A 23,072-nucleotide genomic window follows, 5' to 3' on the forward strand; every position below is an offset into this window, starting at 1 on the left:
ACTGTTTCAATAGTACCCAAGGGGGTGCTTTGTGTTAAAATGTAAGTACATTGTGATATATTCAGCAACAATGGTAAAAATGACTAACTGCATAGTTAAGTAACTCATCAAACTGGTCCACATTGGCCAAAATGGTGGCCCATTTTGACTGGCCCGCACTAGCATTTTACATTTTTGGTGCAGGCATTGCCCTATAGGCCAGTCCGAGCCTGGCGGCTCATCCATAATGGCGAAGGGGCGCCCACCCAGTAGCCCCTCGCCCATTATGGAGGAGCTAAGGAGCCAGCCCAGTGAAACAGTGAGCACTCCCTCAGCTGCTTTTTCCAGCTGATGGAGTGCTCCGGGGCTGGCTGAACTGTCAAAGGGAAACACTGTTCCCCTTTGACAGTTCAGTTTAGTTCCCCATCCGCACATGCTCACTGATGCAAGTGCTGGGCCGTTTTGCTTCGCCAGAATTGCATAGCTCATTGGAAATGCTGGCTTGGCTGGGTCACTGCATGTTTGTATGTCTGAGGGGGAGCTCCTGCGCCTCCTTGCACATAGGGATATAGCAGCCAGGAGCAGGGCGTTTCAGCACCCACACGCAGGCCAATGCAGAAGGTACATTTATGTTCATTGTTTTTATTTAAACATGTGTATGGATGCGTGTATGCTTACGTTATGAGGGAGTGTATGGAGATGGATGCTCGTGTGAATGATAGAGTGATTGCTGTACGAATGTGCAGCGCCTTGCTGTATGAATGTGCAGCGCCTTGCATACACACATAATCATGTTGATTTTGTTAGGCCCAGTGGGGCCCAGGGGACAGGGATGGTATCTTTTTACTGGACATCTATTGTAGATGTCCAGTAACAAATGTCATGCCTGCCCCCTGGGCCCCCCAGCACCAATTGCAAACTTTTTGGCTATTTACCTATTTTTTTGTTAAAAGTGTGTTATTGGTTCGGGCTCCCTCACTATGCTCAGTCACTATGGCATTTTTGGGGGAAATAGTTATGCCCCTCCACTTAAAAGAAATCACCAGCCGCCACTGGCCCTCAGACTGTGTTGGGAACGGGATGGGGGGAACCCAGGGACTATGGTGGGAGCACAATGGGCAGAAACCATGGGATAGTGGTGGGAGCAGAGTGCGGAGAGCCCAGAGTGTGTGATGGGGTGGGGAGAGACCAGGGTCTGGGCAGGAGTGGGATGAGAGAGCCCAGCGACTCTGATGGGAGCAGGTGACGGCGCGCAATATATACTGTCCATTTGGCATTTCTGGGGGTCCCGACCCGCCCAAATTTTGCTCAGGGCGGCCCTGGGCCAAAAAGTTTGAAGACCACTGCTCTAGAGTCCTCTGCTCGTCCTCCTCCAACTCTCTGCGGGTGAGCCGCTTTCACAGGGAGTTGGGGTAGATCTTTATCCTCTGCAGGTGCTTCCCTCTAGAACAGCCTACCTGCCTCTCTCTGTCATGAGCCGGAGCTCCTTAAGTTCCGAAAACTCCTCAAGACCTTCCTTTTCTCTACCTCCTCCTCTCTCCCTCTCCCGTGCCAACCTTTCTTTTCTCTCCACCCTCCTTCTCTGCCCTAACTCTGTTCAGTTTTTGCCAACTGGTTCCTGGTTCACCTCCAGAGCCTACAGGTCCCAGGCTCCCCCGCCGGTCTTTTGCACTTGCCTCCGGGCCACTGCACTTTCACCTTATACTCCTTGAGCGCAAAACCTCTCTGCAATTAACCCAGGGTCCGGCTGGACCGGACTCTTTGTTCCCTCCCATCCCCCCACATCTGTGAATCTCCGTCTGTACGTATGCATAACCTAAATGTTACTTGGACCAGTTAGTCTGTCCTGTCCCGCCCACACCGTTTTCCGTCCCCCCCCCCACCAAAGCTTGGTCTCAACTGTTTGCACTTGCACTAGAAGAAATGTTGTAATGCCCAGTATGCTAGTTTTTATGTTCAGATCATTCAGAATCTTCAAGGCCTAAGAATGATTACCGTTTTCCCTTGTTACCTTCCCACCTTGAAGCACTTCACCTGTGTATAAGCGCTACATAAACAATACATAAAATTAATAAAATGTAAACAGGAAACCAACATGAGACACTTTTACTGTATGTAATGGTATACTGCATTTGTATAGTGCCTATTCCCATTGGTATGGCCTCAAAGCGCTGTAGGTGAACGCCCTCGAGGGACCGAAGTCTGTGGTATGGGAGGTTCCTCAGGGTGTTAGAATGCGTGTGTGCATTTTGACAATTCAAAGGTAGGTAGGGGTTGCCAAGTCCCTGCTAGCGACCCATGTCGAGTGTGGCTCATGATGGGTGCTGTGAGGTTGTCATGAGAGTGTGTGAATCCAGGAAACTCATTATGTGTCCAGCTGGACCACATTTTTGTTGTGTGACTTAGCTGTATTCTAATGTGCAGATGCGTAATGTGATGTGTCTTAGCGTCAGGTTGCAGATGTGGCCGGCTGGGTGGCCATGCCTGCGACTGTCTTCGATTGACATGGAGTGAGATACGTACCCCTAAGGCCTTGCTGGTTTCTTGTTTCATTGACATGGCGTGGCTCTTGTCCTGCTATCTGATGTAGTCCTTTCTCTGAGTCACTCAGTACATTCTGGGGACTATCTGGCAGGGGGTTGAATAACCTGAGGAGCGGAATGGGTTCGTCAGGACGCAGGGGGGAAAAGCCTGGGCTTGAGGCCATTCCGGAAGGCAAGGTGGTCCTCTAAGCGGCAGATACAGCAGAGAATGGCAGCTGCTAAGGGAAATCGCGTTCCATATTGTGGGTGCTTGGAAAAGGGAAATCCCCTATTTTAGTCGATCTAAAGTGGGGAGACAAGGAGAAGTGCTGTGCCTGATCTCAGGTTTCTGTTGGGTTTGTAAGGGGTGAGCTTGTCTTGTAGGTATTCTGGGCCTGTCTTGTACAGAGCACAGTGGGTGATGCAAATGACTTTGAAAGTGGAACGCTGCCCGACAGAGAGTATGTGGAGATGGAGGGCGGGTGTAATATGTTCTCTGGGACCAAGGGCTAGGAGGAGCCTAGCTGAAGTGTTTTGGACCCTTTGGAGTTTTCTGAGTGGAGACGCAGAGGCGCCCAGGTATAGTGAGTTAGCGTAGTCTAGCCGAGAGAGGACAATAGTCGTGATTGCTGTGACCTTGGGGTAGGAGAGGTAGGGGACGATGCATTGGAGAATGCAAAGGTGTAGCTAGCATGATTTAGAAACTGAGTTGATATGGTGTGAACGTGTCAGATCTGCTTCCATGGTACATCCTAGGTTCTTTACTGAGTTGGATCAAGCGCGAGGGCGACCTAGAGAGGGAGGCCATGGGGTGCAGTGAGGGAATAGGGCAGTCTGCCAGCAAATCACGATTATTTTTTTTCCGGGGCTAAGAAGAAGGCAGTTGGCCGTCAACCAGTGGTCAATTTCTAAGGCACAAGGCCGGGTGGAATGGATCTTGATCTGGGAGTCATCTGCGTAGTTATGGCAGGTAAGGCTATGTGAGCAAATGAGAGCAGGGCGGGTGGGCTCAGGTAAAGGTTAAAAAGCAGGGCGGGTGGAGAAAGAGGCACCCCGTGGAACTCCTTTGGTAACAGAATGTGGGGTCGAGGAGAAAGGAGGTAAGTGGGAATTTGCGATAAATTGGTGAGGAAGGAGGATATCCACATCAATGCTGTATCGCTGATGCGGGATACAAGCTTGCTGGGGAGGCCGTTAACAGATTGACAAATTATGTTCCCACTCCTGCTGAAGGGGCAGATGGCAGCGGTCTGTGCCACACAATGTCCATTCTCCCACTGCCAGGAGCAATCATACCAATGGCAGTGGTCTGAGTCGCACAACTTGGAAACAGTCTGAGCCGCGCAACATTCAGTTCTGCAGCCTGCCAGGGGCCCACCCCCGACTAGCCCTAGCCAGCCGACACCTTAGGTAGCCCGTGTAGAGCCTGCACGGTTACACAAGCTGCCTGCAGGTGTCAGCCCTTCGGTTTAGAAAAAAGAAAAGGCATTGCCTTTTCTTTTTTCTAAAAATAAATAAATAAAAAAATACACAAAAAAAAAGTACTGACAGCTGCAAGCAGCAGGCATAACCGTTAAGTGCGGGCTGCCTGATGTCTATGTACTCGAAACAGGAGGAGGGCTGGGGTGCTTTTGTTTCGAGTAAATAACTACGTGATGACTAGTTACTCGAAAACAAAATGTAGAGACTGGGCACTCCAGCCCTCCTCCTGTTTCGAGTACATATCTTTAATTCAAGGAGCCCGTGGTTAAAGCGGGCTCCTTGAATGATAGGCCTGCCTGCTGAGGGGAGCTGGGGCACACTGGTGTCACACCTTTTGGTGCGCCCAGGCCCTTCTTTTGCTTAAAAGGAGGGGCTGGGCGCATCAAAGGTAATAATGCCAGTATGCCCCAGCTCCAACTTTTACCATCCGCCGCCCCCCCGCCTTTAACCGTGGGGGGGTGCCTCTCGTTAGGGGGTGTGTCCTTAGGCGATTATGCTTTCTTGATCTGTGTGACACCTCTTCTGACCCTTTTAAAATGCGGGGCCTGCTCAAAAAAGATGTCTTCTCACTTCTCTGTAAGGACAAAGGCACTGCTAAATATTGCTTCAGTTAAACTTTAACTGCCCATGTGAAAACACCAAGTCAAAGTATGAAAAAAAGTGTCCAGCTTTACTGCGCTAGGTCTTCAAACATTCTGGGACGTTTAGACTTTGGTCACTTCAAATTAATCAAGCAATAAGACTAACGGAGCAAATTACAATGCTTTTTAAAAAGAAACGCAAAGGTTGGACATAAAACTCCCTATTGATCTCGCAGTAAAGTTGCACAACAGAAAGCTAGCTGTAGGCTCATTGTTAAACTCTTGTCACACTACTTGTTTTAGTATACAGTGCACATTACCGAGTCAGCGACTGGCTATCCCCCTGCAGTTCAAATCACAAGCAAACTTACATTTTAGCAACTGAGTTATTGGCCGTGGCTTTCTGAAGTCCAGAAAAGCTGCACACCGAGCCAATTAACACCGCATTTTATTGGTGGAGGCGAGGGGCCGGAGCGGACGCGGAGACTAGCGCTGCAACGGTTGGTTCATAGTAGTATTTGCTATTGCAAATGACAGTCATTATGGCCAATCAGAGCACCTACTCGCCAACTCCACCAATAGAAAATGATGTTATTTTGGCTGATGGGGCGTCGCAGCTACCACGGTGAGCTATTTCCTATTGCCGCTAAATACACACACCAATAGCTTACCATTTGAAACCGATGTTAAGTTTCCCTGAATGAACTTTATATTTGATACTGCGCATGTACATCACGGTGAACGCTCGTTTGAGTGGCAGATTCAGCTCACGCGAATCACGTGACGTGTTTGGCCTCTGAGCTTCTGCCCATCTCTGGCAGTGCCTGTCCCCGCTTCACTATCAGAAGGAAAGTATGTATTGGTCCTCGTTTCTGTGAAGCGCGCGGAACCAGTTGCGTACATTTCTCGCAGGACCCAGTGGTGGAAATGGAAAACATTTGGACGAGGATTCCACAAGGGCCGCTGTGGGGGCGGAGTTTGGAGGGGAGTGGTGGAATAACAAGGAGACAGAGTTCAGAAGGTGCAGCGCTGCCAGTTGAACTCCGATCAAAGGAAATGTTAAAAATAATATTTTTAAAATGGCGCAATTTCTTTCATTGCTTGAATAGTACACACACCATAGTAAGTGAACCTTGCTATGGTTTGTGTATTTTTCAAGCCAGCACCGTTTGACATCCCAAACTACAAATACTGTTGGGGGTTTGTCCTGACCCCCATCAATAGCCGTAAGCCCCCAGTACCCAAGGACTCACACCACACACGTCCTTCGGTCTCGGGCTTCCCGGTCGCACAGACGCGTCCGGAAACGCCTCCTTTATGCTGCACATGGCGGCGTGCGCATCCCTTCACGGAGCAGCGCCACACTCCTCCTTTTTCGGGAGGACCAACAAAAAACACTTTAATAATACACAATGCAAATCAAACAACTCTATTTAACTCAACACTTCAAACAGTTTCCCCACACACCCCTTTATTATCAACCACCCGGGTCCCCTTACTCAACAATCCCCCGACTCAGGTCGATCAGACAAATGTCCCAGCACGTAATCGCTGAGGTAAGCGGGTTTCCCTTGCCCAGCCCTCTGGGGGTACCTCCTGCTTACCTCCGGCACGGGTAGTCTATCCGCCGGCGTTCCCCTAACAGGGGACTTGGGTATGCTGGAGCGGCCTCCTCTGTCGTCAGGCATCTCCATTAAGTCCGGGGGTGGGTCAGTTCTCGGGTCCCCCAGCTTCTTGAAGAAGCTGACATTCCAGGTAACAGCGGACCTTCCATCCGAGGCAGTCACCATAGACCCCTTGATGGCCACAACGTCCAACGGCTCTGGCTCGTAAGGAAGGGAGAGTTTTCCACGGGGGGTCTGTTGCGGATGAGGACCTCGTCACCTGGCTCCAGCCGCTGCGGGCGGAGCCCTCTTCGCACGTTCTGCTCGATCCTCAACCGCCGGTCCAACTCGACCTGTTGGTTGTCCCTCACCCCCGTCTCCTTCTCCCCAACCTCGGGTATCAGACCCCTCGGGCAGCGTTTGAACAAAGCCTCAGCCGGAGCCACCCCTGTGGACGCATGTGGGGTGGTGCGGTACACCCGCAGAAACTGATAGAGGGCTCTCTGGAGGGACTGTCCCTGGCCTTGGGCGATCCTGAATGTCTTGTTCAGTGTCCTCATTAACCTTTCGCTTCACCATTTGCCCTCGGCCACAAGGGGGTTATCTTCCGGTGCTGTACCCAGCAGCTCTCCAACAACTCCGAGAACCGTTCACTCTGGAAGGGCGCACCGTTGTCAGAGCACAGCGTGTGGGGGAACCCATGGGCCGCAAACACGTTCTCCACGGCCACCACCACATGTTCGAAGGCCACAGAGTCCACTAACTCCACCTCCGGATACCTTGAGTATTCATCGACGATCACTAGGAAGTGAGTGCCCATGGTTGTTGATCCAAAGTCCGCATGGACCACTTCCCAGGGTCGTGTGCCCCGAGGCATTGCCTCAATGGCGGGTTCTCGCTGTAGGGGAGATGCAGCTTGACACCAGACACAGGCCGCCATAAAATCGTCCACTTTCCTCTACAGTTCAGAGAACCAAACCTTCAGTCGTAGCCTGGCCTTGGAATTTGCCGCGCCCTGGTGTCCATAGTGGGCGAGGGTGATCACGTCCTTTACCTTGGACTGAGGGACTACTATCCGGTCAACTCTGAGCAGCAGGCCCGACGCCGAGAATGACAGTTCCTCCCTGACCTTTCACAGCTTCTCCAGTCCCGTCTTGGCCTCTTGAGTCCGCCCTGCCAAGGATTCCAGCACCGACTTCCAGGAGCCTTGCTGCATGGAGTGCTTTAGGATTTGGAAGCACTCATCTTCGGCAGCAGCGGTCTCCAGCTCGGCCAGGGGCATTGCGTTGGGTGTGGCCGCCTCCACCACCATTCGGACATGATCATCGGCCTCCTCAGCACATGTGTCATATTCTACTCCCCCATGTGCTCCCGGGTGCCGGGATAGATAGTCCACTGCGTTGTTCGCCCCCGGTCGATACACCAAGGTGACCCCGTACTCCAGAAGAGCGAGCATCCACTGCTCGATCCTCTCCAGTGGTGTCGAGGATGACCCTGCCAGAATGGGAAGCAGGGGCTTATGGTCTGTCACGACCGTCACCGGCACCCCAGCACATAGAGCCTGAAGTGCCTGCAGGCCCAGAGAACCGCCAGCGCCTCGCACTCAATCTGCGAATATCTTTGCTCCGTTTCAGACACCGCCTTGCTGGTGTAGGCCACTGGACGGACACCCCCATCACAATCTATCTGAGTTAGCACGGCGCCCAGGCCAAATGGGCTGGCGTCCATGATAACCTCCGATGGTAAGGCCGGGTAGAAAAACGCCATGGTGTCCTCAGCTGTCAGCGCGCCCTTGATGTCCTTGAACGCCACCTGCTCAAGCGGGCCCCACTGCCAGACCTGGAGGCGAGATTTTGAATGAATCTCCCACAGTAAGTGACCATGTCGAGAAAGCTCCTCACATTGGACACCAACTCGGGTGGCTGTGCCTTCTTGATGTCCTGGACCTTCCTGGGATCCAGTGACACACTACCACCATCTTTAAAAACAAAGCCGAAGAATTCGATGGAGGGGCGCAGGAACTCACATTTTTCCCTGTGAAGGGTGAGGCCAAGTGACTGCAGTCTCTTCAATGTCTTTGCCAGCCTTTGTAGATGGTCCACCTCTGTCCTTGCGAACACCAAAATATCATCACTAATGTTCAGAACGCCCTCCAGGTCTGCGAGGGCCCCTCAGATGATATTCTGAAAGACCTCCACTGCCGAGGACACTCCGAAGCTAAGTCTTTTGTAGCGGTAGAGTCGCCGGTGGGTGGTGAGCGTGGTGATGTACCTAGATTCTGGGTGGAGGACCACCTGATGATAGCCCGCCCAGAGATCCAGCTTGGAAAAGAAACAAGCCCTTTGCACCTCCGCAATGTTGTCATCAATGGTTGGGGTAAGGTGCCTCTCCCTCTTAATGGCCTTGTTTGGCAGCCTCATATCAACACAGATACGGACAGAGTCAGGTTGCTTGGGTTTCCTTGCCACGACAATCGGGGACACCCAGGGGGTCGGGCCCTCCACCTTCTCAATTATGTCGAGGTTGACAAGGTTGTCCAGTTCCCTGTCCACCTGCTCATGAAGGTGGAATGGAACCCTGCAGTGTTTCAGGGCAATGGGCTGCACGGACTCGTCAATATGCAACCTCACCGGGTCACCAGCCATCTGTCCGATTCCATTACAGAGAGCGGCATACTTATCGAGCAGGTCGTTAATGTCCTCCAGGTACACGGAGTATGCGAAACTGACAATGCCGAGGGCCTCAGCTCGCGGCGCAGCTCAACAGAGTGTTCATGCTTACTGGCGTTACGTAGAACCGGGCAGTGATCTGTGAGCCGTCATGCTCCACCTTTGCCACGAAAATGCCCCATCAAGTGGGATCGGTTCCAGCCCCCCAAAAGCAAAAATGCGAGCTTTCGGTTTGACTAGCTTGGGGGGCGCGTCCATGGCATCATAATGTCCCCAGGCCATCACATTGACTGACGCCCCCAGAGGATTATGCGTGACTATACATCCAACCCTTTGCAAAGAAAACAAAGAGTTTGTCAGGAAATGGGAGAACATTCTCAATAAAGGCTCATTAGATGTAATCCTCCTCACAATACAGGAATTATCGAATGAATTGAAAGTATTGGCAACTGATATAGAGATAATCAAAACAGATCTAAGCAATTGCCTAAGTGGGGAAGATATGGTAACCATGCTAGATGATATCAACGGACAATTGGAACAATACAAATCGGAATTGGAGAAAAATAAAATTCATAAATATAAGAGAGATACCTATGATTATCATAATGATGAAGTTTATACATGGATGGAAAAATATAGGCGCCCCGGCCAACCACATCATAACAAAAGCTCTTCTGATCAATCCAGTACCGATTATGATTCCCAATCATGCCCTAGCACATCGAGGATACCAACCCCTTCAAGTAATGATGAACAAGCAACCACCACAGAAAATGCTGCAATAGGTGACGACAGACCACTTGGACAGCCTTTTTTACACAAAGACAAAGGAAGAAAAGAACTCGGAGGGGCGGCAGGAAAAGGAAGCACAGAGAAATTACTGAACAGATACCCCAGCAGGAAGATCTAATTATCAACATATCTAATCGTCATTTAAGTATGGCAGAGAGAAATATCATGCAGAAAGGACTTAGTTTTGTTCCAACATTCAGTACCAGTCTCTTTAACACAAAAATAGAACTTTTCAAGTTTATTCGCAAAATTAAATTAAAGGCTAATTTTGCAGATATTGAAATTCCAGCTACAGAGACAGTTAATAACTATCTGGAACTGAAACCTAAAAGCCAATTTATGCCACCACTACCGCATGGAACAATTGACATCTTCCACGAAGCTATCTTGAGAGATCTGAAGAAGATCTTGTTCAAAACACCAAGGTTCCGTAATCTTAACAGAAGTGATTTGTCAATAATCAGAAACTTTTATGAGGATGAGTCAATCACTATCCGCCCAGCAGACAAAGGCGGGGCATTAGTAGTAATGAATACTGATGACTACAGACAGGAATGCCTAAAACAATTGAATGATACGAAGATATATAAGTTATTATCATGTAATCCCATCAGAGAAATCACAGAAGAGTTGAACACCATGTTAGAGATGGCTGTAGAAAATGAATGGATAAGTGACAAAACTAAGAACTTCTTGATAGAGAGCTTCCCAAAAACACCACACTTGTATTTACTTCCTAAAATCCATAAGGCACTACTCAAACCACCTGGACGTCCTATTGTGGCTGCCACCCAAAGTATTCTTCAACCACTGGGCATCTACATAGATACTATTTTGCAACCTTTGATACAGAAACATCTTACCTATATTAAGGACACAACAGATTTTCTTAATAAACTGGCACAGATTGAACTCAAAGAACATGATCTCCTAGTAACTATTGATGTTAACAGCCTATACACATCGATTCCTCACTGCTCACTGTCTAGGACAGCAGGCAGTTGAATGGTTGTTACTGCAAGAAGAAGAGATTGGTGCTTCAAAAGAATGGATTATGATATTACTGGAATTCATTTCCAAGAAAGCCTATTTCCAATATGACAAACAGTTTTACTCACAGATAAGCGGAACCGCAATGGGGGCAACGATGGCACCCGCATATGCGAATTCATTTATGTTGAAATTTGAAAATGATCATATCATCAAACATCCTGTGTGGCAAAGGTATATCAAATTGGGGGAGATATATAGATGACATTTTTTTGATCTGGAACGATACAGAAGAAACTTTGAACTTGTTTTTGACATATATCAACTCGATTGACACCAGGATCCAATTCACGTCCGAGATTGGACATCCAAGTATACATTTTCTGGATGTCTTAGTAACCCCTCAAGTACCTACATTTAACACCAACGTATACCATAAACCAACGGACAAGAACAACCTTTTACATAGAATGAGTTTTCATCCTCCAGCCACAATCAAAAGTTTACCATATAGCCAATTACTTCGGATAAAGACAATCATCAACACAGATGGTCTATATGAACAAGAGAAAGAGATAATGTTGAACAAATTCAAACAACGTGGATACAAAGAGGATGAACTAACAGCTGCATCAGACAAAGTAAGAGCACAGGACAGATCTACTCTACTGGCTACTAAAATCAAAACCACTACAGAAAATCCATTAGTATATGTGAGTAGATATAGTGTCCAGTCTCCTAAAATCGAGAGAGTCATACTCAAACATTGGCACATATTGACTTGTGACGACAAGCTCCAGAATCTATTTGAAGAAAGACCGGTTTTTGCCAACCAAAGAAGTAGCAATTTGAGAGATTTGCTGGTCAAAACCAAACCTAAGAAAAACACAAGCCACATTTCAAAGAAGCAAGGAACTTTTCCGTGCATGTCATGCAGCAATTGTAACAACATCATTAAAGGCAACACTGTGACGCATCCCAGAACAGGACAAAAAATCGGCATCAAAAGCTATTCAACATGCATGACAGAAAAAATTATATATTGCATTAAATGCCCCTGTGGCTTGTTGTATATTGGTCAAACAAGTACGAAAGCACGAGTTAGATGGAACGAGCATAAATCAAATCTAAGAACCAAAAATCAGCACTCTCCAGTCGCTAGACACTTCAATCAAGCAAACCACCAAGTTTCACAAATGCGTTTTCAAATTTTGGAAGTCATCGATGTTTCAAACAGTGGGATGAGTATAACCAAGAAACTACAACAACGTGAAGCATATTGGATAGAGAGACTAGACACGGTCTCCCCTCGGGATTGAACGAAGAACTTGATCTGCACTGCTTCATTTAATCTACTTGGTTGAATAGTAGCGCCACGCTACAGGCAAAGTGCAGCACACCGGAGTGTGGACTTTAGCAGCACGGACCAGAATAATACTGCAGTGTACGTTTGGGTATCTTTGATACATATTGTTGTTTTCTTGAATTAGGTACAGCCATGTTTGATACATGCCAACATAACTGATTATTCTTGTCTTCTTGAGCAATTAAGGGATGTAATCGTTAGTCAATCTTGTGGCTGTGTGTTTAAACAGCAGCAAGTGAATGCACACGATTAATTTCACGCACTTTAAGGTAAGCACGAGTTGATATAATGCATTGAGGAGAACTGTGTTTGCTACAGGTAATTCTAAACACTTAAAAGTTTTTTTCAATTGTGCTTCTAAAGACTTGGCATGTTAATCAATACTGATCGACGCGCATGATCATGCACTCTAAGCTCAATTGAGCCCATTTATTTTCTCATAACAGTACACGATATGTTTTATTACCTACTCACGATCATGTCAATGCTTTTACACAGCGCGATACTGCAGGGTTGTTGTAGTCTCCGAACGACCTGCACTAGCGCTAGCAACAGTAACCAGGCAGCTTTGGCAACTACAGCGTTGGCTAAGCCACGCCACGACGTACACGTACGTTACGTTGTTTATATCCACGCTACCTTGGTAACGCAGAACCTTTGGAACTGCTGGCACCTCGGCCACAGACACACTGAGACGCGCTACGCGTTACAGCAGCAAGACACAGGTAAGCGACCACAGCGGAGTTAACCTTTAGCTGGTTCCCCACAAATATTGATCTACTCGAGTATTAACTCATAGTCTTGCATAACGCAGGTTCACATGTAGATTGAATTTGATGAAGGGGATCGCCCCGCGGACTCCCTTAAGAAGGACAAAATTGTATTGAGTGGCCGCCTCAAGACACTAGGCCTAAGTTCATCTATATGCAGGTACTGGTGTTATAACTAATCCTAGAGATTGCTAAATTGTACGTAGAGGTTTGGTTGAGCCAAGAGGCATGCGCCTAGATTCAATATATGGAAATTAACATGTTTAACAACCTAAGATGTATACGACCTGGATATCAAAGCATAATGGTTGTAATGTTGTTATTTGACATACCTCGTGACTAAAATAGGCACTTTTTATTTGTTTTTTTGTTAAATAGAATTCGCCCTGAAGAAGGACCAAAGGTTGGGTCCGAAATGCATTGGCAATTAACATGAATTCTGCCTCCTCACTTTAAGATGAACCTTTAATATTAAAAGACATTAATAACAGCATTGGCAAGTCTGTTTTTTTCAGCCAGATGAATGGCAATCTATGCACTATATTTCCAACAATATATTAATTTGATTTAATTCTACAGTAGTCTTCACTACACCATTGGCGACCCAAGGTCCTATGGATGATTGTTCATTGGACAATCTTTTTTGCCCCCGTGTCTACCAGGACCGGGACTGGCGAGTGATTGACCTCCACCACACATCTCTGCTGTCTCCTGTTCTTCCTCCTCAGGACTCCCACACTGGAGACAAAGAAAATGTTCTCTTCCTCCTCTTCATCTGCCTCCTCCACCTGGGTCTCTTCCTCGCTCTGGTCCACCTGGGCAACATTCGGCGGGCGGTTCTGGCGCAGGAACCCGGACGGGCTGGGCCTCTCAGCACCATCATGGGCAGGGCTGCCTTGCACACCCGAGAAAAATGATCAGGCAGGCCGCACCGACCACATGTCCTTCCCGCCGCAGGACACTCAGTCGGGTGGGGAAGATCGAACCCACACTTCTGGCAAGATTCACCCGCTCTTCCAGCTCTGTCCCGGGGTCCCACCCCAGGTCTTCTGAAGCCTCTTCCACCTCGCCACATGGCATACACCTCCTCAGACCTGACTGAGCGGGATCCCACCTCCATCCTGGCTGCTTGAGCTTCAGCCACCTCGTGACACCGGCCCAGTTCAAGGATGCAGGGCAGTGCGAGGCCCGGCTCTCTCAGGATCTGTCTTCTGAGTTTGCCCGAGGAGCACTCCTGGATCAGCATAGTTCGTATCATGTCCTCTGCGTCGCCCCACGCACATGCCAACGAGAGGCGCCTGAGGCGTCCATAAAAGGTGTCCAGCATTTCATCTTCCTTTTGTTTTGCAGAGAGCATTACAAATCTTTCATAGTCCGAGTTGGCAAGGGGCAGAAAATGAGCCTGGAGAGCAGTCTTTACCGCATCATAGGAGCCATCCCCTGGTAGAAGCGACTCAAATATCTCCTGGACCGAAAGCCCCGCCGAATACAGCATAGTCGCCAGCCTGTTGTCATCATCCGTCACCTGTGCGGCCCTAAAGTACATATCGAGGCAATCAACCCACCTCTTCCATCGGGGCACAATGCTGGATGGCGGGCCCGACGCGTCAAACTCAGGAATGGGTTGCAGGGCTGCATGGGCTCGTGCTCGAGCTATGACGGGAAGTCCTTGCTGGGCAATCGGCTGCACCGCCGGTGGCGCCAGAGGCACTGGAGCTTGGCCTCCACCTGGAGGTTGAGGGGGTTGCTGTGGAATTACTGCCTGTGGTGGCGCCTGAGGCAATGGAGCCGGATTCACTGCTGGAGCTGGAGGGGCTTGCTGTTGAGCTGCTGCTTGTCCGTTGTCCTGGGGAGGCTGTTGAACTGTTGTCAGCCCACCGTCTTGATCATCAGCCCCACTCATGGGTTTGAGCGCACTGGCACCCCCAGCATAGACCTTGGGGGCCGCAACTCAACACCCACCACCACCACGAAGTACTGATGCCCCACCCAGGCAAAAAGAAATGTCCAACCTGGGGGCAAAGAAGATGATGGTGCAGTGTCTCTCTCTCCAGACTGCCTCATGCGCAAACACAGCAACTGAACATGAAGAAGAACCAAGAACAAGAAGATGGAGGGTCCACCACTGCAGCAGTCTTCACTGATGATGAAGAGGATGAAGAAGAGGAAAGCTCTCCAGTCTGATGATGAAGGGGATGAAGAAGTGATCAAAACCCCAGCTGCAGCAGCACCCTGTGGGCACAGATGTTCCAAAAATTGAGCCAAGAAAGAGATCTGGGCTATGCAGGCCCAGTCATTGTAGCCCTTCTCCTTGCTTGCACTCGACATAGGAGACCCGAGATTTGAAGAAAAATCAAAAAAAGGGCATGGGTATGCAGGTATGACTGCCTGCTAGCAGTGTGTCCAAAAATTAGGCCTGGATGCCGTTCACCGCCCAAACCGGAGCTCAGTGAAGTTCCACGGCCCCACATACAAAATGGCAGCCAGCCGCGTGTGTGATGCACAGCTTATGGCACGAAATCAAATGCCGTGATTCCGTTTCAAGGAAGAAATTGCAGATTTCGTCACCGCCGGGCCCAGGCATCATCCCCCACTCGTCGCCACTGTTGGGGGTTTGTCCTGACCCCCATCTATAGCCGTAAGCCCCCAGTACCCAAGGACTCACACCACACGCGTCCTTCGGTCTCGGGCTTCCCAATCGCACTGACGCGGCCCGGGAACACCCCCTTTATTTATGCTGCACGCGGCGGCGTGCAACGTCACGCCGCCGCGTGCGCGTCCCTTCAAGGGGCAGCGCCACAAATACCAGAATTCATTTGTGATAGGCAACGATCACCAGGCCCGTAAAGCTGGGGGCTCAGTGCTCATTGCATTTTCCAAATGGATTCTGCTTTCTGGTCAGTCACAGGGTCTTCGATCCTCAGCGACCCTGGGTACTCACCTCAGTGATGTAATCTGCTCTCTGCGAGCACACTGTATACACAGGCTGTGCACAGTGCGCTGGCACGGAGCAGATTAAGTCACAGAGGCAAGCCCCCAGTTTCGCTGAGGGTCTGCCTGGGCTCCTGCTGCCTGTGACATAGGTGGGGGGTGGAGCCAAAAGAGCGCTCATGGCGCCAATGTGCTGTGTGCGGCCCCACTCCCTACGGTAGCGTGGAAATCGCATTGTTTTTTGTTTTTTGTGATGGGCTATTTCGCGCTGAGGCTGGGCGGATCCCGAAATCTGGCTACACATCTGGTGCCGGATCTGGCAAGAGCTGGCATTGGCCAGCGCTATACACTACATAAAAAACATAACAACAAATGCAATTTACTATTAGCATCTCTCATTTATTTGCATCTGGGTAAAATTCAATATTCCTATTTTGTTAATAATTAAAAACGACTGCACAGACGTGTTCAGTTTAATTATTAGATCATATATTTAGGGCACAATCAGCTATTAAATATTTTTCATTACAAATAGATAAGGCACAGTGACATAATATTATTTTCCCAAGATAACACACTTTAAGTAGTGGTCAGACTAGTCTGCAATTTAAACACTTGGCTGCCTATATTCTAAGGCATATTTGGTTAGAGTATGTGTTAATGCAAGCTTAAAAATGCCCTCTCAGTTCTCATCACTTATTACAGGTGTTAAGTGTTTAAAAAACGGCCCAGTGTGAACTTTTCTACCTCAGCAGCATTGCTCAGATTACTTACCGGTAATCTTCATTACTCCTAGTCCTTCTCTTCCTCGTTCCAGCACATATCAATGAGGTGTCCCACCTCCATACAGGAACCCTCTTTCTACTTTTAATTTCCTTAGGCCCAGCCCCCTCCACCTGCAGTCTCCAGGCATAACAGCCCACCTTACACAAGACCCAACAGTACGTAACACTGCCCAATAGGCCCATTCAACACGGGGAAAGGTGTGGCGTGAAACTCATGCCGGGACGAGGAAGAGAAGGACTAGGAGTAATGAAGATTACCGGTTAGTGATCTGAGGATTACCTCCACGTCCACTCTTCCTCGTCCCAACACTTATCAATGAAGCGTGGCAACTCCAGAGAAAATGGGCCGAGCACAAAGGAAAACACAAAAAAACAAATGGAAAATGCAACCCGACCAACAACATTTTATTGAGATACACATATGCAGACAGTAGCAACAAGGTATTTCACAAGAGCGCCGCACTCTACACACCGGCCCCAAAGACCCCCGCTTCCCGGCAGTGAAGTTTCAAACGATAGTGGGTAATGAACGTGTGTGGATCAGACCAGGTGATGGCACGGCCAATGTCCTGGATAGCAACACTGCAAGCTTCAACCAGGACGCAGCCATCCCCCTTGTGGACCGGCACACCAGACGGAACGGGAGAGCCCACAGATGAATAAGCCAAAGCGATAGCATCCTGGAGCCAACAGCTGATGGTGGGCACAGACACCTTCCACCCGGAGATGCCCCCCAAAGTTGACAAAGAGGCTAGGGGAGGAACAAATAGCCCCAGTGCGTTCCAAATAGACCAGACCCACCACCTGCACATCAAGAGCGGCCCAACGAACCTCCTCCGGCGAGGAGGGAGAGGGGAAAAAGGAAGGAAGAACAATCTCCTGGGCAAGATGAAACTTAGAAACCACCTTAGGAAGAAAGGACGGGTGGCACTTTAAAAGCAACCCTCCAGGGAAACCACCAGGTAGGGTGCCTCACAGGAGAGGGCACCAAGCTCCCCGAACCGCCGCGCCGAAGTGATAGCCACGAGGAAAATCACTTTCAACATGAGGACCCAAAGGGAAACCTCAGACAAAGACTCAAAAAGAAAAGACAGCAGAGCCCAAAGGACCAGCGGGAGATCCCAAGAGAGCAACCCAGAAACAAGGACAGGCCGAGCAAGAGAAAAACTCTGGAAAAGGTGATCCACCTAGGAGCGACCACCCACAGCCGGACCCCCAAAGGCACAAATCACAGCCCACTGAGCCCTCAGGGTGGAGATAGAGCGGCCCACGTTAAACCCATCCCGTGGAAACTGTAGCACAGAAGCCCCAGAACCCAAGGAGGAGGAACCGCCATGACTCTGACACCAGGACATGAAGTGCCACCACTGCCTCTCGTAGGCCCTCAAGGTAGAAGGACGCCGGTCCCTCAGAATGTGAGAAACCAGTACGTCAGAGAGCCCACCAGAAACTAGGCACGCCCTTTCCTGTTCCCAAGCCACAATGAGGCTAAATCCCCTGCTCCTGTAGGGCTCTCAGAAAAACACACAGGAGCTGGTCCTCTGGCACCCTACATCCCCTCTGCCTCTTAGGAGGGGGATGGGAACAGGAAGAAGAGGAATAGGAAGGTGAAGTAGAGCGAGGCTCCACATGGCGAGACTTGGAGCAGCACTTCCCCATGGCGGCAGCACCAACAACCAGAAGCTGAGTCCCGCAAGCAGAGAGGAGCAGCCACAGAGGAGGAAGGCAACAGAACAAGAGGCACCTGCACACAAATATATCAGCCACAGCGGGAAAAGGCAGGTCACTAGGCAACCACAAACACAGCCCGGGAGGCCAGGCACACACAATGAAGCCAGCACAGAGCACGCCCCCCACACCCCGGCTTACCTCCGCCCGGGGTGAACACTACCCCGGCCCATGCAGACCTGTAGGGCGAGCTGTTATGCGAAGCCCCACAGACCCCACCCCAACAGGGGCGGGCAACCTCGACCACCACCCCCAGCTATGCTGGCAGCAGTAGGAGGGACCGGGCACTCCACCTGTACTCAATGGCTATGCCGAGGGGGGGAAGGACAGAAACAAACAGAGTCCCTGTTCTCTCTTGGCACTGTGCACCTGGCCACCCTCTGTCCTTCGGACCCAGGTACCTAATCACCCTGCCACCCTCCCGCACTGCCTCCGGGCCACCCCTTGCACTGGGGTCTGTATATGTACCCATACAGTCCCCCCTTTTTCTTCCTGCACTTATCAGACCTACCCTTTCTGCTGCCTTAAAGCTAGCACTTGCAAATTGCTGGCTGCATTACCACTGTTTGTTGCCTTTATTATTTATTTATTGTTATTTATCTGTTTCTCCTCTGCTTTGCACTTTCCACTTCTCCCTCCGTCCATGCACTTTTCCCCTCCCCCTCTCCCATGCACTTGCGTGTTCTCAATGTCACTGGGCCTAGTAAGATCACTGTTTTGTTCTCCCCAGTTCCCTTCCCTTGCCTTGCCGCGCTCTGAAACACTTGTGTACGAGTGCGATATAAATGCATCGAACTTAAAGATGCTGAACGGAGAAACTCCTGGTGACATTTGTTTCTCCTCTGCTTCACACTTTCCACTTCTCCCTCCCTCCATGCACTTTTCCCCTCCCCCTCTCCCATGCACTGGCGTGTTCTCAATGTCACTGGGCCTAGTAAGATCACTGTTTTGTTCTCCCCAGTTCCCTTCCCTTGCCTTGCCACGCTCTGAAACACTTGTGTACGAGTGCGATATAAATGCATGGAACTTAAAGATGCTGAACGGAGAAACTCCTGGTGACATTCCAGCGCATTTCACCTGGCAAAGAAATCAACAACAATCCATCATTGATTATATGTTCGTAACTGAAAGAATGAGACAGGAGGTTGCATGCTTAAAAATTATTGAAATGAAATCAAGCGACCATTGCATGCGAAAAATGTACTTGTACTTGAATATACATCAACCAAAAAAGAAAGTAGCCATTTCATGTAAGGATTTAGTTATACCAGGTTGCAACCAGTTGCGGCTTAATCAAAAGAAGGTAAAATCTCTGTTAAAATCGATGGAAGAAAGACTAGTCAATGAGAAAATTGAATATATAACTCTTCTAGAGACATATCGAGAGAAGCAAACTGCGAGGTCTAGGCCTGACTTCGTAAAACTACATGCATGGGATTTCGAGATTGTCTTTAAGAAGAAAGACCTGAATAAAGCAATCAAAAGTTAAAAAAAGCACTCATACTAACTGTGAAAGAGAGAAAAAACAACTAAAACAAACATACAAAAATTGGCTGATCAGTCACAAACACGTAATGCTGCAACGAGATGCTGAAGCTATGATGAAAACACTAGCAAAAAGGAACACAAACACCTTCTGGGCTTATTTGAATAATGTATCGACACCGCAAGGGGCTTTGATAAAAATATGGTGTCTGAGAAGGCATGGGTGGAACACTATTCGGATATATTCTACAATAAAAACACAAATCTCAGCAAACCATCAAATCCGAGAAGTGATTGGTCAATCAAAATCGACAAAGAAGACATATACAGAAACATCTTAAGACTCAGCACGTCGAGAGCCCCAGGAACCAACGGGCTAACAAACCAACTTCTAAAACAACAATCAGAATTATGGACGGACTTCTGCCACACTTTATTCATTTCGATCTTGCATGAGAGAAAGATTCCTACCACCTGGCGGAGTGCTATTGTAGTGCCAATCTTTAAAAAAGGCAAACACACATATCCAAGGAACTACCGCCCAATAGCTCTCCTTGATGTAGTGGGGACATTTTTGCCATTCAGCTTCAGGGTAAACTGCTAAAATGGATTCAAGAATCGGAACGATACGATCCTCAGCAAGCAGGATTTGTTAAGGGTGTTGGTTGTGGTCTAAATCTGACAATCATAAACCTCTTAAAAATGGAAGCTATCCGACAAAACAAAAAGATCTACATTGCGTTTGTTGACTTGTCCAGCGCATTCGATACTATTGATCATGAAATGCTCTGGGACAAAATGAAGAAATGGAATTGTCCAGAAAACTTACTAGATCCTATTAAAGAACTGCACACTGACACCGAAATCAAGATCAGACGGGACGCCGGTGGGACCCTTAGTGAGCCAATTAAGACAAACCAGGGTGTAAAGCAGGGATGCACGTTGGCAGCAACTCTATTTGGCCTGTTTTTGTTTGACATTGGAGTTTCCATAGGAGTGGTAAACTCTCATCCACCTAGAATTAATGGCATGAGTGTCAATTGGTTGTTATATGCGGATGACATCATGCTGCTCGATCTAACATCAATCGGTCTAACAAGAAAGCTAAAGGCCCTTGAAGAATACGTGCTAAAAAATAAACTGAGAATGAATCCTGCAAAATCTGAAGTAATAATTCTCCAAGACTTTATTCGAACTAAAAAACAAGTTAAAAAAAACAAGCCGACATGGAGATTGAGTAACGAAAATCTGAGCTGTGTAAAAAAGGCCAAATATCTCGGAATGTGGATCAACAGCAACATAAATGATGCCCCGTGGGCTGAGAACGCCAAACAAAAATGAAAACAACTAGCATGTCAGGGAATGATCATAAACAAGAACTACGGATAGTTCTTCTTGTTGCCTGTTCTGGCACATTATAATAAAAAAACAGTGTCAACTTTAATTTATGGGGCAGAATGTGCCTTAGGGGTAACTTCGAATCTATGGAGTAAACTGGAAAACCAGTATTGGAGGCGTGTTCTGCAGCTACAAAAAAGTATTTCTAGTGTGTCTACGATATGAACTAAATCTAATATCTATGAACGCGCGTGTAATGTGGAACATGCTGTCTGTTTACAGGAAAATAATCATTGACGACTGCACACCTCAATTTGCCATACTACGAGATGCAATGAAAGGAAATCAGGAAACCTTACTGATAAAAAGGGCAAATGAATGCAAAATCCATCTTGCCGAGATAGGCACTGACCTAGAAACACTAAAAACCAAGCCGAACTACGTGAAACGCAAGCTATGGGTACGAGATTGGTGTGCAACGGTAGACGACAGAAATCACCACAAGCTGATGGAAGACGCAGCAAGTGAAGGGAAAAATAAAAAAAAAGCAGCTGCAATACGTGGTGGAAACAACTAATGCCAGGCACCGAAGGATGCTCTTGAAATTCAGACTTAACTTGTTTGACACAAGAACAAGTATAGCTCTGAGATTTTGAAAACCGACTGCAATAGTTAGCTGCCGATTTTGCAATCACCACCTTGAGACCTTAAAACATCTCACGCTGTACTGTTCTGGACTGAAAGACTTCAGAATCCTGCACTTGGGACAAGTAGTTAAGCAATACGCCACCTTATTTGGAGAAGAGCTATGGCTGAAATTCACTAACCCAAGAGAAAAAGATGTCTTTGGCCTGACAAACTTTCTGCATAAACTAGAAACCATGTTAGTAGCCTGAGACTGAGAGAGACTAATTCAGGAAACGGGAACTACCGGAGAGGCAGAGACGGTGAATAAGCAAACTGCGAAATGAACCCAACGGACACCAACTTGAAGAAACCTAGAAGCATGAAAACTAACACGAAACCGCCAGGAAGATCGTGCAGGCTCTTGTGTGTAGCCGCTCCTTGTCATGGGTGGATCGATCCTTTCAAAAAGTGCTTCGCATGATTGTCTTTCTACTTCTCTGCCTCTGTAAAATGTGTATGGTAGGATCATAAATCCTTTCAAAAAGTTTGTATAAACTAAATGAAATAAAAATAAAAAATAAAAAAAATATAAAAAAAGAAATAAAATATCAATCAATCAATCAATCAATCAGACCCTTCCCAAAGGCAGGAAAAAAACAAACTGTTGATCTTGGGGAAGGTGGGCTGTTATGCCCGGAGGCGGGAGGTGGAGGGGGCGGGCATGAGGAAATTAGAAGTAGAAAGAGGGTTCCTGTATGGAGGTGGGACACCTCATTGATAAGTGCTGGGACGAGGAAGAGTGGACATGGACGTAATGTGCGTTTCTCACATGAATCTTGTGATCTCTTCCAAGGAAAGACAGCAGACACACTGTATTACATTCCCTAATAAACCCAGAGGTTTCCTGCTCTTCCCCGGGTACCTAGAGACGAGCATGAAAGCCCAGAGGCTCAGAGACAAGGTTAGCCAGGTCTTGCAGGCTGCAATCAGAAGCTTACAGAGAAGAGAGGTAGTGAAAGGGAGATCAAAGTGCATGACTGACTGTGCATTAGCGGCAGATGTGGGGGCTTGAATCTTCGCAACCAGTAGCTCATGTGAAAGGTACGCTGCAGGAACTAAAATTAAGGCAAATAGAAATGAGCCGTGTGTTTTTGATATATGTACGGCTTCTCAACTTTGTATTTGGCTTTCTTGATTATACAAGTTTATAGTCAATAAATACAATATCAAATGTTAAAAAAAGAAATGAGCCTTTTACATGAGGTGATCCTAATTACTCCTAGTCCCCCTCTTCCTCATCACACTAGTTTTGAGTTCCTGACCTCCTTACCAGGAGTCCATTCCATCTTTTTAACACGACATAGATGCCCCAGCCTTCTCCTGTGAGAGCATTAACCTCCACGTCCCTCTTTTCTCGTCC

The 23,072-nt window shown here is 48.1% G+C and overlaps 1 protein-coding gene across 9 annotated transcripts in view; it reads right to left on the reverse strand.

The window, feature by feature from the left end:
• Positions 1–23,072, reverse strand: part of MGMT (O-6-methylguanine-DNA methyltransferase) — a 307,544-nt gene that overhangs the window by 119,307 nt on the left and 165,165 nt on the right. Inside the window, exon 1 of one of the 9 annotated variants that reach the window (XM_069654447.1) lies at positions 5,236–5,363. The exons of 5 other annotated variants lie outside the window; for them this stretch is intronic. The gene's annotated coding sequence lies outside the window, so the exon portion shown is untranslated. 3 more of the 9 variants (XM_069654442.1, XM_069654441.1, XM_069654448.1) reach the window with 3 other exon arrangements.

Source organism: Ambystoma mexicanum, chromosome 3q, assembly GCF_040938575.1.
Source record: "Ambystoma mexicanum isolate Mex_15411 chromosome 3q, UKY_AmexF1_1, whole genome shotgun sequence".
NCBI classification, from domain to species: domain Eukaryota; kingdom Metazoa; phylum Chordata; class Amphibia; order Caudata; family Ambystomatidae; genus Ambystoma; species Ambystoma mexicanum.